Source organism: Triturus cristatus, chromosome 6 (assembly GCF_964204655.1).
Source record: "Triturus cristatus chromosome 6, aTriCri1.1, whole genome shotgun sequence".
Lineage (NCBI taxonomy): Eukaryota > Metazoa > Chordata > Amphibia > Caudata > Salamandridae > Triturus > Triturus cristatus.
This window is the reverse complement of record NC_140589.1, coordinates 1870954637-1870964906: the sequence shown is the minus strand read 5'-3', so window position 1 is coordinate 1870964906 and position 10270 is coordinate 1870954637. Positions and strand designations below refer to the sequence as shown.

Sequence of the window (10270 nt, the reverse complement as noted above, 5' to 3'; positions counted from 1 at the left end):
CTTTTGTATGCCACAATTCCCGCACCCACAACTGGGCGGGAATTCAGCGCTGGGCTCTTCTCTCTTCACTCGCCCTTACATGTTTAAATTCAGCAGGTCGCTACATCTGATCTTAGTTCGTAGTCGGAAAAAACCACTGAAGCGTCGGGGGAGCCGCCGGGTATGGTCAGGCCCCTGCCCTTTTTCCCGGATTGGATCTGGAGGTGGGCGCCCGAGGTATGTGCACGCAGGCAGCTGGTGTGACACCACAGAGAGAGACGTGCGGCACGCAGCCAGGTGCCCCAGGATGGGCCCGAGGAGGACCAGTCACTGGCCCTCCCTGTCGAGGCGGGGAAGCAGGGCTAGGCGTGCCGGCGGCATACCAATGTGGCAAGACCCGGTGAGGGACCCTGCCAAGGGCAATCAGGGTTCTGACCTTGTGGGGGGATGAAAGGAAGCGGAGGTAACCCTGCGGCAGCCCTAGCCATGTCCCGGGTAAGCCCGGGGCGATTGACGATCGAGCGACCCTCAGACAGGCGTAGCCCCGGGAGGAACCCGGGGCCGCAAGTTGCGCTTGAAGTGTTGATGATCAATGTGTCCTGCAATTCACACTATTTCTCGCAGCTAGCTTCGTTCTTCATCGACGCGCGAACCGAGTGATCCACCGCTAAGAGTCACAGGCATCCTGCAGGTACAGGAGAGGCAGGAGGAAGTCTGTGCACCGCCCGCACGGTGAGACGGCCCGGGTACCCCATTCAAGGCTTCCCCTCTGGGAGTCAGATTGCACCAGAAATGCGCTGGGTGGAGAGGGGTGATGGCATGGCACACAGGGCCTACAGACCAGCCGGGCAGCAGCGTCCAAGGGCCTGGCACCACCCGACCCCTTCCACTCTGGTCGGACCACTGGGGGCATGTCAGCCAGGGCCGCTCAGCCTTCGCTCTGCTGGGTAGGGTGAAGGGCCTCCTGCCAGGTGGCCGGCCCTCTAGTCGGACGGTCCATGCGAGGTGGAAGCTCCTTGCTTGAAACAACAGCCGAGGCTGGTCAAGCAGCCCATCCCTAAATGGACCAAGAGTGCCCAATCGATCGGAGTACAGCCGGGGACTTCCCTGGCAGGCCGCCCTGCGTGTGGGATGCCGGCCTCATGTCCCTGCCTGCTCCCAGGGTGAGCAGGCTTAGAGGAAAGGCCCATCGGGAAGGGGCTGAGAGGCAGGTGTGGACCTGGGCCCCTGGGGTCCCAGCAGGCAGGCCCAGGTCCTGCCTGCCCCTGTCTCAGAATCGCCAGACCTCACGGAGGTCTGACTGACCCTCTCCCTAGTAATCCAGAGGAAAATTACCCCCCTTTCTTGTATTCCGTGTGCACCATGTGATGGAGGGGACCCAAGGTGCAAACATGCCCGACCTCCTGGGTAAATCGCTGGGATCGGGGAGTAACAAGTAACAAAAGTGAATTGAAATGAGCCAGTGGCGCAAAAAATACAAAACTGACATTACTTTAACAAGTGGGGTGATACTGTGTGGACTGTTAAGTTCAGGTAGGAGGTCCAGCTCCAAATGATGGGTCAGATCCAGGATAGTCTATTGATTTAATCAGTATTTCTGAATAACGTGCCAGTCCTGCATAGTCTGTAGGTCAGGAAATGGGTGGAACAGGCGAGGATGAAGTCCCCACTCTCTCCCAGGGTACCTATGTGAGAAGTATATGGAACATTATTAGTGCTCTCAGTTTGCAAATTTACATGTAACTGACCTGTAAGGGTAAAGTCATGTGTCAGGACATTTTTTGCATCCAGAAGGACTAAACCTGTGAGTTCATGACTGAACAGTCTGAGTCGTCCACCACTGATTCACAAAATCACAATCACAGCCCTATAACTTGGTTATGCACAACATCATATAAAAGTGGTGAATCAGCACTAAAGTGAGGCGTTGCAGACATGTATAAGCAGGTACCGCATTACACATGTTGCTGATCTCATTGAAGATATGTGCTGATCAATGCAATGTATAAATATAGTTCTGTACAGTTCATGAAATGGGATAGGAGCGTTTACAGTAGCAGGGTCCCATTCATATGGTGTGGTGTTCCTGCTTTATAAACTGTGACATAGACACTCAGCAAGTGCTAATATGCAATTTGTAACATATTATACTCTACCACTGACATAGCAGATGCCTGAGCTCGTAAATAGGACAAATAGAGGCTTCTACTGCCAGCTGTCGAGAACCGCATGTTAGACGTTACCTGAATGGCAGTCTCTCCCACAGGCCAGCATTGGGGAATGTGATTGGGGTCATCCAATGGCTGTGTACGTCTACGCTCATATCCGCGTTTTGTACCGGAGATGTACGCCGCAGTTTGAAAATACCCTCACTTCCCTATAGGCACTGCTGCCATTAACACCTCCTTGCTGTCAGCTTCTATGTGTCACCTCCAGGATCAAACATGCCAGGCCCAACAGGTACACAGAGGCTCTTGTTGGAAAGGTCCTTTGCCTGTATGGCCAGCTTTATGGCTATGAGCAGGAAAGCTCAGCATGATTTATGAAGGATACCAATGTCACAATCTTGACTTTTCAATACCTGACAATTTACCTATGAGTCCCAGATTGAAAGCACTTACACATTTGCAAGTCACTTTCATTACTTTCTATTGTCAGAGATGTGTTGGTAGATGATACCCTGTACATTGGCTGCAAAAACTATCCAACATAGAATTTTGAGTACTAGCATATCTGACCACTGTGCTATAGAAATTCAACTGCAAGCATGTTGGAATGTAGTCTAAATAGGCCTACACACAGGAATTATGTTAAATTTGCCAGTAAGTGTTCATGTTGCTATGCATCTCAGTACTGTGAAAAGGGATGGGGATCAGTAGATGATGCATGTATGTGTTTGCTCCTCCACATCTCCCTGCATATAACAGTCCGTACAAACATACACACTGGGAGTGACGTTTCATTGCAAATATCTTCTGCAATCAAGACAACATTGTTATCCTGTTTTGCAGGGCCATTAGATGTACAATAAATCATGTTCTGCTTGCACTTAGGAAGTTAGTGGGGGATTGCTGTGCCTACATTGCAAACAGCCAAACATATGACACCTACCCACTCTTACCCAAGATGAAGATAAAATATATATGAATTCATCCTACAGCACACTGTCCACTCCCAGGCCATCTGCAGATTCAGAGGCACTGGCAAAATAGTGAAAAGGAACAATAAATGGCTCTAACACATTTCAGATAAGTCACCAACAAAATAATTCCTGACTGGAGCCACAGAGCTGAAGCAAATTGATTCTTATCACTATATCAATTCTGCTACACAGCCTTAGGACAAGCCGCTCGCTACTACCATTGTGGGTTAACAGACCCAGGATTGTTGCAAACATTGGGCAGAGTAACTGCACTCTTGTATCATGTACTGTGAAAATAGCATCCACATGTGTCACATAGCCGTACTACACTGTATGTCAATGGTATGTTAAACAAATCCTTGTCACAGTGCCTTACAAACCTAAAAGGGTTACCTTAGCTGCTCGGACATTGGCCACACGCTCAATGAGTCAGACCTGTATTACACCTGGACAACATGTTTCTCATTGCAAGTACAACATGCAACACATGCCAGAACTTCCATGTGGTTCAAAGATATTGGGATGTATCATAGTTGAGTTAACAGACATGTTGTGGGCGGGGGAAAGGGGAGAGCAGGCTTCAGAGGATGATGATCAGTAGGGCCCCATGCACTGAGGAAGATCTGGCAACTTCAGAGCGGCCATAGAATAGCGATGTGCACAATGTGACGTGTGAGGCTAGGAGGGACCACAGGACGACATCCGGTAGTTATAGGGGACAGCAGTGCCAGGGGTGGGGGGAGGAGATGAGGGAGATGTTTAAGTTTGAGTTTGCGGGTTGGGGGAGGGGAGAGGGGGATACGAAAGCAGGCCAGGCATGGAACTGTACAGCAATATTAGAGGCAATGGTAAGCAGCACATGGTCACATGTCACATGGGTAGTTGGATATTTTTGTCAATTGCCTTACTTACAACAGAGATTTTGTGTACTGTGAGTATTGTGTAAAAGATAATAAAATCTGTTTACAAAAATAGAAATGTTGTGGACTACTTGTACGGAGTCAGAATTCTGTCCTGTTGTGCTCTCTGAACAGTCATGCAAACACACCTAACCTGTCATGCATTTCCAAAGGTGTGTAGGGTAACCTCTTGACTCAATCCTCAGACCATGGGTAGTGGCCCTGCCCTTTGTTTAGTAGTTAGGTTGGCATGGGCCTTGACAAAAGTTAAATGAGTTAGATGCACTATTTAGAGGACTATTGTAATGTAGCCTCTTGTCAGTGTGCATGTTCATCAATGTAGTCCAATCATCAAAGGTCTAATAAAGTACCACTTGTACATGTAAGTTGTCCCCAACTTCATGATCTATGATTTCTGTCTTACATGTGCAACGGGTTTCTTTATCTATTGCATTGATCCAGATAAACGCTCATCGTAAGCAAAGGCTTTAGAAAGCAATTGCCCTGAAATTGCAGTGCCTGGGAGTCTTTGGTCAGCGCAGCTACCACTGAGGGAAGAGGTGAGAGAACCTCAAACGCTGGAACCGAAACATCTCCCAAGTCCAGCTGGGGTAAGCCCTCCCCATTTTGTAGGGTTGCGTGCCAGACCCTGACACCCCTCATGGCTAGTATACTGGTGATGCCCTACACTGAGCTTCATGGGCAGTTGAGGGCCCAACAGCAGTGAGGAGGGGACGAGTAATGGGCTGGACAAATACGTCAACACCTAACCAAGTTTTTATTGTCACAGGCACCTGCAAATGCATCAATATGTATTGTGACTAATGCTAATCCCCATAACAGAGTGAATTCATGTGTAGTGCTGTTATGCTTATCTTACATATCTGTGTCATACCACCATAAACACAGGAGTATTCTACAAGATCTATGGCTCATCATGGTATGACATCTGTGGCCATCTCAATTGAAGGAGGTCGTCAAGGTGTCAATGACGTATGTAACTGGTGAATTGGTACATATCACGTTTCATCACCAAAGGGTGTGTGGACATGGGTGGGTGTGACACACATACCCACTAGCATGAGTCTTTGTTAAACATCTAGAGCTAATGTAGTGGGTAAGGCATACATGGCCTGAGGACTGACAGTACTGTCATACAAAGTGATTTTCCATGCAGGCGACTTGTCAGTAGACATGTATACCACAGACACATGTTAAAGTTGGGAAAAACTGTAACTGCCTGCTGTCAAGTAGCAGGTACTGAAAGTCAGACTTGTCATGCGCATATGTGAGTGTGTACGGTAAGCAACAAATTTGGATATGTATAAGAAACATATTAGAGGTCCTATGATATCTCTTTACTACTGTCTACAGGTGTGACATTATCTACATGACCAAGACAATTCCTTGATATCATCTCACGTTTCTGTTGCAGTATCTACAAAAAGTACAATTAGGAAATAGGTGGGGATTTAAATCAAAATTAAAGTCCACATGCAATGGGTTGCTTCACCCATTGGCTTTACTCAATGGTGTCAGTTATTTTTTTACGGCAACTGCCAGCTGGTGCACGCTCAGGGTGCTGACTGCTCTCCCTTGACTCATCAGGTGTTATGCCCTGTCTCCCATTGCGCTGTCTGGTTTCGGGAACTGGTGGGGTGATGCTGCTCCTGCTTAAGAGCTCCTCGCTATCCCCTGAGCCCACCAGTGGTAGTTGTCTGCAGCTGTTCCACGGTGGTCGTCACCTGCACCAGGCCTTTCGCCACATTCTGGCTGCAGTGGGCCATCTCAACTTGCATGCTCATTGAGCGGCGTAACAGCAGGGACGTGGCAGTACACAGGTGGTAGACCGCCTTGCTGTAGGTTTCCAAGCGGCTGTCGAGACATTGTCTCCCCCTGCGTCTGGCTTCCTGCTCTTGCTTCATCGTGGCACACAGTTCTTTGATTGGGCCCGTCATTTCCCTGATGCCCTCCCTCATGTCACTGAGGTTGTGGATGACTGAGACCAGCTGCTGGTGTATTGACCGCATTGATCTTGTTTGCAGGTTCTGTATCTTGACCATGCTGCCTTCCAGTCCAGCAAACACCGTGTTTTCCTCATCAGCAGCAGTTCCGGTGCCAGCCCTTGGCCTGCATCTCACAGATGTTTCCTCCCTACGGTGCAGAGTGGGCTGTTCCTGGACCTGTGCTGCACGCTGGCCTGGGTCAGGCTGGTCATCATCCTCCCCTACAGACTGTGTTTCTGCCTCTAACAGTGCAGTGGTGGCACAATGGTAAGCTGTCTCAGTGGAAGAGGTATTGTCAGTGTTGTTTCATCGGTGTTTTCCTGCCCTGCCTGCTCCTCTGTATGTGCAGCCTCCTCAGCTCCTGTACTGTCATCCTGTGTTTCAGGTAGTACTGTGAATGAAAAGGCACATTTTAATTTTGTGTTCTGCTCAGCATTGTTCACTGTATAAAGTTTTCTGATTTTGCGTTAGCTAAGTGCCTTTACTGATTCATTCATTCTGCTGTGTCTCATTGCTCCACTGTATGATGCATGTGACTACATATCCCATGATGCATTGCTGGGTGTACTGAAAAAAGTGTACTGGAGTAGCATATGTACTTTGTAGTTGGTACATTCCTGAGTGTGTGATTGGGATGGTGATTTGTGAGGCATGATTTGGCATGCGTCTTACCTTGTCTTGTGTTGGGAGGGTCAGAGCTGTCAATGTCAGCCACACCACTGACGTTCTCTGGCTGAAGGGTGGACTCCACCAACTCCTCGAGGGGTGTAGACTCTGTTGCAGTTGGATTCCCCCACCAGTCTTCTTAGCCTCTGCCAGCCTGGTTGCCACCATGTCCTTTGACCTGCAGCACATATCGTACCATCGCTTGCGCAGGTCCTCCACAGAGCGCTGGGTCACACCGATGGCATTTACCTTTGCCTGAATGTCCAGCCATATTTTTCTCTTTCTTGACTCTGGCACACGGAGTGATTTCTTTCCAAATAGCAACTCACAGCTGTGTACCATTTCGTCTATCACTGGACTTCCCCTCTCACTGTACTTCTGCTTTCTTTTTCTTCCAGCCTCCCTCTTGTCCTTCTCTTTATCCTGGGGATCCATTAGGAATAGTTGCAAATGCAATACTCAGTTGTCTGCCTCTCATCCCAGCCTCTGACTCAGCCTCAGGCAATCAGGTGCAGCATGGGCAGTCACACTTCCTGAGTTTGATGTCATCAAGCTGCACCTGAATTGCAGATTCTCTATTTTTGTGATTCTTTAATTGCGATTTCTCAATTAAGGAATCGCTATTTGCAGGGTCGCAGTATATTTCTGTGAATTTTTGGGAAACGCAATTGATTAGCCATTTTTTATTTACATCGCGTTTTACGATTCTCAAAATGCGATTCGCTAAAAATTGCATTTTGAGAATCACAAACACAAAATTTCATTCATATGCCCCATTGTTTCCAGGTTACTCTAGTGTGAGACACTTCTTAAATAACTTTGGTCAACTTTCTAATCATCATTTATATGTGTATAGACAGGGAACTTATGATGAAGATCAAAAGTATTCTATAGATCAGTTCAGACTGCGAATTTTCTATGAAACCAAATCCTTGATACTCGACATATAGCTGTGAGATTCCTATAGCAGGCTCATATCAGTTCATATGAAAATGGATATCACAACAGTATTGTGCATTTAGCAGGTCTTTGTGTGGATTGTTTAAGACTGCATTAAGTATGGCCATGCTAGTTGGAGTCACATTATCAGTGTTGATTGTGAAAACTGACAAAGTTTACAGGCTATATTCAGACATTGCTTCAACATGGAAAAAGAGTAGTGACAAGTTGACTCAAACAATTGTGGAAAACTGTGTTCAATACCTCCATGAGTGGAGATGTGACAACTCATGTTGCATACATGCCTGTGCTCATGCCTAGGCCGTAGAAATTGTGATAACCCTAATAGGTGTTGTGATACCTTCACATCTCATGGTGCCAAATGTACAAAGCTGTACCTCCTTGTCTATGCTGGTAACATTAACCTAGCAATTGTTCCATTCTAGCATCCCCTTCAGCCAAATGGAGGAGATAGAGACCGGGCTGTTGAGGAAGCAGCTGGCCGAAGTGAGTCTGGTTGGGACACTGATACTGTTGGACCCAGTGGCCAAGAGGGCAAGGGGAATGCCACAGAGGATCTAGGCCCCACAACTAAATCCAGCAAGTCAGAGTAAATGGGCATATCCTTGGTGGTGGCGGTGCCACCCAACTTGGTGCAGTGCCATCACTCCCTACCATCTCCCCCCTCCCTGCTGCTCCCCAAAGAGTTCCTTATGAGGGGAGCCATTTCTCAGCTGCAGGCACCTCTGTCCCTGCACCCCCAGATGTCCTTGGTGAGGAGGCTATTGACCTCCTAAAATAGATCTTTGTTGGGCGAGCTGCACTGTTGAAAGCCATCCCGGGTCTGGGCAGTCAATGTACTCAGGTGGCTGCTTACTTGGGTGGCATTCACAGTGGTATGTGTGCCCTAAAGGGATAGTTTCAGGCTCTGCCCTCTAATTAATGGCAGCATTACACAGAAAACCATTCTTCCATTCCACAAAGTTCCTCTATTAAATCCCTATCCAAAAACCCTATTCCTCAGCCTTCCCCGGGCACACATACACACACACACACACACACACACACACACACACACACACGTGCATGCTTCCCCAAAGACACACCTGCAGCACAGAACAATCAACACCCCAATCACAACACACACCACACCAGCAGCCATACGGCCATCTACACCCCACTCACAACACACACCACACAAGCAGCCATACACAGCCCCCTCACAACACATTCCACACCTGCAGCCATTCACACACCAACAAAATACACACCACACCAGCAGCCATACAGCCATCCACACCTCCCTTGCAACACTTGCCACACCTACAGCGATACATCCATCCACACCCCTATTACAATGCACACCACACCAGCAGCCGTACAGCCATTGACACCTCCTAATAACTCACACAACACCAGCAGCCATACAGCCATCCACACCCCATTACAACATGCCCCACACCTGCCTCCACATGAGCTCTACATACAAGAGACACTTCAACTAGCTCTTCCTCCCAACCTGACCCCATCTCTGAATTTACCACCACCTCTACCCATGACCATTACTTCCTCTCCCTTGGACTTTGCTCTGTACGACACCTCCCTCCCATCTGTCCACACAGGCTCGCTTTTTCAATCCTCATTGCCTATCCTTCCATCTCACAAGCTACCTATTCCAAAACCACTCCCATACAGATGACAAGAGGCAGTCCCCATTTCACTCCTAAGAAATGTACTCCCAGTGCAAAGTCCAACCCTCCCAAATGCCCCCTACTAATACCAATCCCTCACTTGCAAATCCTAGTCCCCCACTCCCATATAAGATCCCTGAGGTGCCTGTCTTACCCAACTGATGCCCCTCCTGGGGAGATTGCGCTGACAGTGTTGAGTAGGCAAGTAGGGTGGCATACGTATCGGTCACGTTCCCCACCATCTATTTAATGGACTGACCAAAGGCCTGATGTGTGTTTGATATATATTTTTACACAAGTGTCCTGCCACTGTTTCTGATCACAATGTGGAGCTGCCATGGTCTCTGTGATGTGTAACAACGTGTTTATGCTCCTACATGTGTATTGCATATGTGGCAGATAAGTTGCAATTTCAATCACTGGTTACCACATTTGGAGTTACATAAGTAGGCCTCATGTTCATAGAATACTAGTGTGCAGATATACACATGTGTTATCTCCTTTCACATGACTAATCTCCCTGAATCACATGCACAATCTCTGCTAGGTTTGACGACCCAACTAGACATACACATTTCCGGGCCAGATGTACAACCCTATTTTGCATGCGCAAACGTATTTGTGACCCATTTGCGCATGCAAAAAGTCACAGGGCAATGTACAATTCCTAAATAGCGAGTCGCAATTTATTTGCAGCTCGCTATTTAGGAATTGCGAGTCGCTATTAGGAAGGTTCGTTCTCTTCCTAATAGCAACCCCAAATCCATTTATGAATATTTTGCAACTGCAATTGCTGTTGCAAAACACTTGCAAATTACCACCCTCTTCAAGAGAGTGGTAATGCAGTCGCAAAAGCAGGAGAAAATATTTTGTTAGGGGCATGCAGTGGTCAAAGGGACCGCTGCCTGCGCGTAAAAAATGAGACGAAAACGTTTCATTCTATATTTT

General features: G+C 47.8%; 1 non-coding gene across 1 annotated transcript; it reads right to left on the bottom strand.

The window, feature by feature from the left end:
• Window positions 1-501: 501 nt before the first annotated feature.
• LOC146822244 (5.8S ribosomal RNA) lies at window positions 502-655 on the bottom strand. Its single transcript, XR_014965423.1, has one exon. It is a non-coding gene; the product is annotated as a 5.8S ribosomal RNA (ribosomal RNA).
• Between the last annotated feature and the right edge of the window lie 9615 nt (window positions 656-10270).